The following is an 8,994-nucleotide window of genomic DNA, read 5'->3' as shown; positions in this document are numbered from 1 at the left end:
GAATGTGGTGGTGGTGTGTGTGTGTGTGTGTGTGGGGGGGGGGGGGGGGGTAATCAATCAGAATTGGACAGAACGCGTCTTCTGATGAGGTAGAGTTAAAACTCACCAAAACTGGTCCAGAACCAGTCTGACCTAGAGGCTCGTGCAGGAAAAATACAGAGAAAAGCTGTTGGTGCGTAAAAAGCATCGTGCGTAAAGTTCCAAACGGAAGGAAGTGATGCTTTAACAATGATTTGGATTCATTCCTTAAATGTCAGTAAATCTGACTGAAAAATATTCATGAATTTTCATGACAGGAAGAGCACGCGTGTAAAGAAATATGCTGCTTGGGGTCTATGTTTTTTTAAGCTGCCCTTTTTGTTCCACTTTTTATCTGCACCCCCCTTTTTGTGCTTCTTGACAATACGCAAAACGTAATATCTGTGTATGTATGTGAATATGACCAAAGTGTAATCACAAACACAAATCACATCACCTTTATGCTCCAGTGCGAATGAGAGGGGCAATAAACGGTGAAATAGAGTCGAAATGGCCCTCGTGTACCCCTGCACAGCCTGGGTCATTTACCTAAATAGGGCTCCCTGAGACGGTCATATGGGGAACGCGGGGGCCCTGCGTTCCCCGAACACACACCTCAACAGCCCGGTCTACTGGGCGTTCCAAACGTCCACCTAACGCTTTACAGATGCTGAGAGCAGCAACCTCACAGGAACCGACGAGAAAGGAACAAAGAAAATATCAAATGAAGCTCGTGAGAACCCACACACACGCGCGCACACACACACACACACACACACACACACACACACACACACACACTCTCTCTCTCTCTCTCTCTCTCTCTCTCTCTCTGCTCCAACTTTTATTTTATTTGTATATTTATTTAAAGAAAGACGGTAAGAACCATTCCCCAAAGTTCTGGATCTACGTGTGCGTCTAAAGGACCATTTTGTCAGACTGGGAGCACATTTAAATTATTAAATTTCCTTTCAGTCTGATAGCCACTGCGTTATCTGTGCGACGCATATCTGCTGGAGAGCTTTGGGGGGGAGGGGGGGTGGGGGCAAAATGGGCTCTCCTCTGTCCCCCATGGCTGTGAGAAACAATGGCCCTTCTCTACGGGGCATCAATCACACAACACTCTCCTCTCCACGTTTGTCTATACGTTTTTTATGTCTTTAAACCATAAACACAGTCCTGTGTGTTTACATTCCACGTCAACGGAGAGCCACTCAGGCTGCATTTAACCACCTGAATCCAAATCCCGTGTTTTCGCAAGCCACGCAAACACAACGACGCGAGCAGCTCGCGCGTAAAACAGCAGCAACCTGGAGAAGGAGGAAAAGAGCCAGCGTCCGTGCAAGGTGGAAGCTGTTCTTACACACACGCATGCACGCGCGCACACACACACACACACACGCTGCCCTGGAGAGGGTCAAACTATCCAAAATCCCCTCTCATGCAAAAGTAACCACCGCTGGTCAAGGCGACGTAAACTCGGCACAAAAGCCAGAAAATCCGCAAAGAATTTGGCTTGACGGATGAAATTTTACTCATTTTGTTCTCTTTCAACAAAATCTAATATATCATACGTGTTGACTTTTAAATAATAATAATAATAATTATAACATAAATATAAATATTTATATAAAAATATATACATATATAATATTTTTTAAGAAAAAAGCGCGACAGCATTCAAATAATTTGGGGGCGGAAAAGGAGGCGAGACGAGCCCGGCTGAGCTGAAGACAACCCGGCGTCTCCTCAGCTTTCATACCGAGGGAGCACCGCAGTCTGCCTCTCTAACACACACACACACACACGCACGCACGCACGCACACACACACAGACACACACGCTGAGCAACAGGAAACACAAACCGTAATTTACTATTTAAAGCCTCGCTATTCACACACACACACACACACACTGGTCGAAAATATAAAATGATTTAGATAATCTTGCTTTGAAGAGAGATCAAAACGAAAAATGACACACACACACACACACACACCCTAGCGCGCGCACACCGGCAGGAGACAATAATTCAGAAATGAATGTTTAAAATACTGCAAAGAATCTTGGAATCTTACGTTGTTTGTGAATGAAAGACGTTTTCATAGCTATGTAATCACAGTCTTTACCTCCGTCTCTGTCCTCTGAATGCACCAGAGGAAAAAAACTCACCAAATTTAAATAATCTGAATTAGAAAAGCGACACTTGCAACATGCTATGACAGCAGTGGAGATTAAATATTTCAGACTTACTTAAGGTAGACCACGGCGTGGTGAGAACAGTGAAAGAAAAAATACAAAAATGTTCAAAGTGAAAATCCCCGAGTCGCAAAGATGAAACATGTGGGATAGATTACATCCTTGTGCTGCTGCTGCTGCAGACTGCACTGTGCGCTCGGCTCAGGTATGGCACAGACGCATATCGTAGAAGTTCGGGCTTGTAGTGAATCCAGGCTCGTTCATGCAGCCGGAGACTCAGACGCGACTGGGGGAGGAGGGGGAGGGGAGGAGGAAGGAAGGAGGAAGGGGTGTGTGTGTGCGCGCGCGCACGTGCGCGGAAAAGTGGTGGACGCGCAGGCTCTGTTGGGTTGACAATATGAAAGCGTGACCGTGAGGCGCACCCACACCCATCTCACACACACACACACACACAGAGAGAGAGAGAGAGAGAGAGAGAGAGAGAGAGAGAGAGAGAGAGAGAGAGAGAGAGAGAGAGAGAGAGAGAGAGAGAGAGAGACGCGCGCATTCATACACACGCCCGTTCGAGTTGCACGCGCGTGCGTATTCATACACACACGCCCGTTCGACGGTAAACACAAGCTGCCATTGGCTGCCGCTCGGAGCCAATCAGGGGGCCACCGGAGCCGCGGCGGGCGTTTGATTTGCAACCCTCAGCGCGCTGCGTGCTGGAACAAATGCGAGAAGACAGGCAGCTCGGGAGGGTGGGGGTGGAGCTGATTCTGTGTGATCATCCCGCTGCATCCCAACTCCAATCCTGCGCGTCAGCATTTATTCTGTTTATCCTCATGATTAAAATCTTCTTTATTAGTTTCAGGGAAAAAAAACACAAACAGGACAGCCACATTAAAAACCTTTAATTATTTTTATGACCTATTATGAAAATGTAATTAAAAATAATTATATAAAAGCTTGTTTGTCTTGGATATTTTTAGTTCATCATGCCATGGTAATCTGCTTTAAAACACATTCATTTGTTTAAAATAACCAATCCACTCTTTTGAAAAAAATTTTGCTAGAATAAATGTGTCTAATAAAATTGGATGCAATTTACAGTTAAGAGTTAGTTAGTTATTAACCTATATGTAGGGTACATATAGGTTAATAACTGCATAAATAGACGGCACCATAAATACATTTACTATCTTAAAATCACCTGTTGGTCTTTTTTTTTTTTTTTTTTTTTTTGCAGATGCTTATTGTGTGGTTATACCTAATAGCTGCGTTTCCACATTGATTTGTAAGAGTCAGAAAATTCAGTTTTTTCTTCAGCTGATTCTTGCTTTGTGTTTCTCTTTATCTTCACACACACACACACACACACACACACACACACACACACACACACACACACACACACACACACACACACACACACACACACAAATTGAATGACTGCATAAAGTTGAAGCCTTACTGTCCTCGGGGTCAACCCCTCGCGCGTGCGCGGTTCACTAATTTAGCCAATTAAAAGCGGAAGTGCTTTTGTGTTTTTCCAGCAATCTACTAGCTGCCATCGGCTAACGTTACCCCGTGTAGGTTTGTTTATATGTGGCAGCAAAGGGTTAAAAACTCTGAGGGTCCAGCCCCCAGTGACGCCGCTGATTGGCTGGCGCGCTGCCAGAGCGCTGCCAATCACCGAGTGTAAACAAGGCTCTGATTGGCTGCTGGCCAGTCCGCACTGGGCTGCCTGAAAAAAGCAATTACTGCCCCTGCGGTTTCAAGGCGGCCCCGCGCCGAACGATGAAAGGAGATAAGAAGGGGCGGTTTCAAGGCGCCCCCCCTACTGCGAACCCCGTTGGCCCCAGAGCAAAAGGAGAGTCAAGAGTGACTAAATCAAAGGGAATACGGCGAGAAAAGGAGGGAAGCTGCAAGTTGGATTAAAAGTAGAAGCTGTAGATTCACAAAATGCAGCAAGAACAAGTTAAGAATAGAAAGACGAGAACGGAGACACAACCGGGTAAACAGCCGAGAGAGTTCCGTTTCCCGCAGATATACTTCGGAGAATGCAAAGTGTTTATTAAATTTTATTTATTTATAAGGAGGCTGCACGGAAAAGGAGGCATTGGTGTTATTAAGAGGCAGATTTGTAATATTTCGGGGGGATTTTCATACCTAAAACTTTGACATTTTACGCACACACTTATCTGACAAGGAGAAAATGGAACGCGAGCAGACACAGTCGGCCTGCATGCATTTACAAAAAACATCAGTCCAATTTAGGGACCGGGTCTGTTATTTTTTATGTTCATTTTTTAATCGTAAATATTTTTCTGTTTGGTCTGTAGCTTGCAAACCTGCACACACTCGCACACTCGCACACACACAGGATAAACAAACGGCATACAAGACAGTAAAATAATGCTGTATTAAATGTTTACATGTTTCATTGATGCACTACAATTAATTTAATTTTATACATTTACTGAAATCGTGCAGAAAAACATAGAAAATCCATTCAGACCCAGAGGGTTTGGCCCAACAAATGTTTGGTCCCATAAAAAATAGAATGACATAAAATAAATAAATCACCTATTATTGATTGTGCAAAACAATAAGTAACAGATGAATAAAACTTTGACACCAGCAGGGATATAACATAAAATATGCAATTTTCAGGAAAACGTGAGTTGAGAAATGTGAAGTATTTCTAATACTTCCCCCCCCCCCCCCCCCCCCCCCCCCACACACACACACACACACACACACCAACAGTGTTGTCCACAGCACTAATGACCGGCGGGACAATAAATAATCCTGTTCCGCAGCGCACAAAGAGAAGGGGGGAGGAGGGGGGCACTTAAAACAGAAATCTGCATTTAATTTATTTAGTGACAAGGAAAAGCCTTTTGTTGCTTGATTTTTATTGGTTCCTTTTCACCTAAAAAGTGGGGGATGGGATGACAGAGGGGGAGAAAGGACAACACACACACAACCTCACAAGTCAGTGTGCCAGCGCGAGCTCTGGGGGGGGGGGGGGGGGGGGGGGTAATTAATGCGGATTGACTGATTGCTCTTGAAACAGACCGGTCCTGCGCGCGGATTGTCCTCGAGCATTGAAGCGTTCCTGACTGACACTTTCCACCTTCCCTTCTCCGCTTCCTCCTCTCTCTCTCTCTCTCTCTCTCTCTCTCTCTCTCTCTCTCTCTCTCTCTCTCTCTCTCTCTCTCACATCTAACACACACGCACGCGAACACACAAACACACACACACACAGCGAAACAACCGAGATCTTGAAGCCGATCTTCGAACGAGCAGCCCCAGCCAGCTGCGGCATGCTCCCCCCGCCGGTTCCTCCACCTCTGGCGTAAACACTCACATCTTTCCACATGCATTTTATAATATTTGAGTTTTTGCAACTTAAGATGAGTTTTTCTAGTTAAATTTCCTCTTTACCTCGACGACTTTTTATTTTATTTCATTTTTATTTTTTGAAAAAATGGTAAAAATGCAGTTTTTAGAGCTGAACTCCCCATTTACGCACTCCAAAATTATCTGACTTGAGAACCTGCGGGACTACACTTTATTAAGCTGAACGTACATGTCACAACCTACAGTTCAGCAGATGGATCTTATTTTATTCTATAAACATCAGCTGCGGAAAACACTGGTTCAAATGACAGAGGATACGTGTGTGCGTATGTGTGCGTGTGCGCGCGCGTGCGTGCATGCATGTGTAAGGAAAAGGGTCAAGAGATTTATGAATCCTTCACTCTACAAGCTCATCCATGATGATGATGATGATGATGGTGATGAAATTAGTGCCAGTCACACATCTCTATATCCGATCACGCGGAGATGAAACCTATGAACACATGCAGGTAGTTTCAACAACAACAGCGAGTCTTCCTGTTGCGTTCCGCGCACACGTGTCGTTTCAGACACGGAAGTACACCCAACTCCTAACCACTGGTCCAACATGGATTTTTTACACGAGTTTAAACCTTCAGAACCCAGATGCCGTTCCGTTTTTGCGAGTTTGTCATCGTTTCCACGCTCTTTGCCAGCATGTGCGCACTTGCCGCATCATGGAAGCGATTGTTGTTTCTCTTGTTGATTTCGGAGATCTTAAACAACCAAGTTCTGTTCAACATGGAGGAGTCCAAGAAGTGAGTTCCAAACACCCACAGCTCCAGAAGCAGGACGAGCCGAGAGGTCAAGGGGTCACCTGACCATAGAGCGACTTTAACAAAACCTGATTTCATCCAAATGAAGAGAGGGGACCTACAGACACCTACAGCACTTCAACGTTTTGTTGTTTTAAAAAGATCATCTGACAGGAAAAAGGAAAGCTAATTCTGTACAGTGTGGATCAATCCAGAGAAAAAACTAACCATTCACGTCAAACGTCACCTGTTTCGTCAGTTTATGTAAATAAATAAAGTCGTTTTTAACTGCAGTCCATGTCGCCTATTTATTACAGGATTTAAAATTATGGTGGAAGATTTAAAGTAAAACAAGAGCTGTTTTTAAATTTCACCTTCATGTACGTTATTATAAGAAAAAGAACACTCAAAGAATTTTTTTAGAAATTCAAATAAAAAACTGTAACAAAATAAAATAATAGAAATGCTGGGAAAACATCAAAAGAAAATTTAAAATTATAGGATACAAATTTAAATTAAAATAATGGAACAAATACTTAAAAAATGCTTTATTTATTTTTTTATTTTTGCAAAATTTAAACATTTCAATAAACATCCAAAATCTTGCCCATTTATATGCTGATTATTGTATTTAGCCGGATAGAGATCTCTTTTTTAAGCTTTTTTTTTTTTGGTCTACATTTAAAGAAAATGGACACGCCATATCTGTAATGTTTACGCGAATCGTGTTTTGGTAAATAACAGTAAATAATTTAAAAGCTTGATCTGGAAAAGACTGGATCAGAAAACTTTAAACTAAAATTTTAAATATTTCCGCAGCTATCGACTCTTTTTTTAGGTCATGTAACAAATTACGCTTTTAACATACGCAAAATTTATTTTGAAAAAAGATTCTGTCTTACGTGGAGTCACTTGGAGAAAAGAATCCTGCTTCAGGCGCATCCAAACGGACCTAAACGGCGCTCTGCTCTTCTTGCACAAATCCTCGCTGAATTCATTCACCGAGGGACTTCCCCCGAGCAGCAGCAGGATCCTCTGGTCTCCGTGAAGCTGTATTATAACACGTTTATGTCTAGAGTGACGTGTCCTCCCGCTCCCAAGGTGGAGCGGAGCGCTGACATTAAACAGAAAATTGATGGAGAAAATCTCCGTTTTGCTCCCTCTGCCCTGCCTCCTTCTCTTTCCCTTGCGCGCTGAGCTTTCACATTTTTGATGCAGGGAGGGAGGAGGCAAAGGGACACGCTTTTGGGTAATACACCCTCTCCAAAAGGTGTAGCCAATATTACTCACTGGTGTGTTTTATTCTGATCAGTGCTGTTTTTATTTAACGTTGTGCACGTCCCTCTGATGTTCTGTGGATTAAAAACTGCTCACATTTTGTGTTTCAGGAAACTTTCCCGCCCAACTGGAACTGCTGAAAAATGAGAAACCTGCCCTTCTCTGGAAACCTAATTGATATTTGTTTATAGTGGCGGCTGTTGGGCAAATGATAGGCCTAATTACCGCCTCCGTGGAGGTCACGGTTTATCCAGCTATACTGAAATTCATCACCACTTCCGTCAATGGCCGCTGCACATGTATAAATAGCAGCTTTCCAGAGCTTCAGAGAAAACTGTTCCAGGCATGACCAAGCGAGCAAACACTCACACACACACACACACACACACACACACACACACACACACACACACACACACACACACACACACACACGGCTCCAATTAAAAAGACGCTATAAACATTTAGTGTGAGCGTTAAGAGTCCGCGGCGTTTTTGCGCGTCTGCCTCCTTTGATCGGCTCCAAACGGTCCAGACAAGTGTGTGCGTAAAAGTGATTTTTACCTTCACGGAAAGAATGCTCGCTTTGAACAGAACAGCAGAGCACTGGAAACACGCGCGCGCAGAGACATACACAGTTTCCCTTCAAGCATGCGTTTCACTGATCAACAGGAAGATTTTGCGTAAAAAGCGCAAGTTGAAGATGAATGCGGAAGAAGTCTGTAAAACCGAGCTTGGTGCTTGTTTGGAGTATCCTGTGATTCTTCCCTATCTAGACCTATCCTTTTCTCCCCCTGCCGCCCCCACCGATGCCCCCGCAGGTCACCGCTTCAGGGGCACTACGTCACCACGCTTAACCCCTGCGTCGCCAAGCGCGGGACGGTCATCTGCAGAGAAGAACCCACGTGGATTTGCACAAAAAGAGAGAGGAGGAGGGGATTCTCAAACAGTAGGGGACCCCCAAACTGCCACAAAGGGCGGGTCTTGCATGTCTCTGGTAGAAATGAAGAGCAGATTTCTTTTAATTTGCCTAAACTCACCTCAGAAACAGCTGTAATTAGTCCGATTTGCTTTATTTATTGCCCTTCTGCAATCAGAACCCCATTTAGCCAGAATGTGAAATTGTAGCTGAGAGGCCATAAATCTTTGCAGAATGACCCCAAAACACAACAAACCCGTGACAGCTTACAGATTTCAGTTGGAATGAAGCGAACATCTCTGGCAACGTGACATCAGACATTTTTCCATCCAAATAACAGGAAATGTACTTTACCAGCCCCTGCAGAGAAATCTGTTTAAACAAAGCCGGAGCTAAGTAATTCTGCTATGACTTTTCCAAACCACCATGCTGAAA

At 43.9% G+C, this 8,994-nt stretch overlaps 1 protein-coding gene across 2 annotated transcripts in view; it reads right to left on the bottom strand.

The window, feature by feature from the left end:
• Positions 1-8,403, bottom strand: part of bahcc1b (BAH domain and coiled-coil containing 1b) — a 73,134-nt gene extending 64,731 nt beyond the window's left edge. The window contains exon 1 of one of the 2 annotated variants that reach the window (XM_054749064.2): positions 7,265-8,403. The gene's annotated coding sequence lies outside the window, so the exon portion shown is untranslated. Of the gene's footprint in view, positions 1-2,271; positions 2,495-7,264 lie in introns of those variants that run through there. The other variant, XM_054749063.2, reaches the window with a different exon arrangement.
• Positions 8,404-8,994: the final 591 nt, after the last annotated feature.

The sequence above is a fragment of the Nothobranchius furzeri genome, chromosome 16, assembly GCF_043380555.1.
Source record: "Nothobranchius furzeri strain GRZ-AD chromosome 16, NfurGRZ-RIMD1, whole genome shotgun sequence".
NCBI classification, from domain to species: Eukaryota; Metazoa; Chordata; class Actinopteri; order Cyprinodontiformes; family Nothobranchiidae; genus Nothobranchius; species Nothobranchius furzeri.
This window is presented reverse-complemented; position numbering and strand designations above follow the sequence as displayed.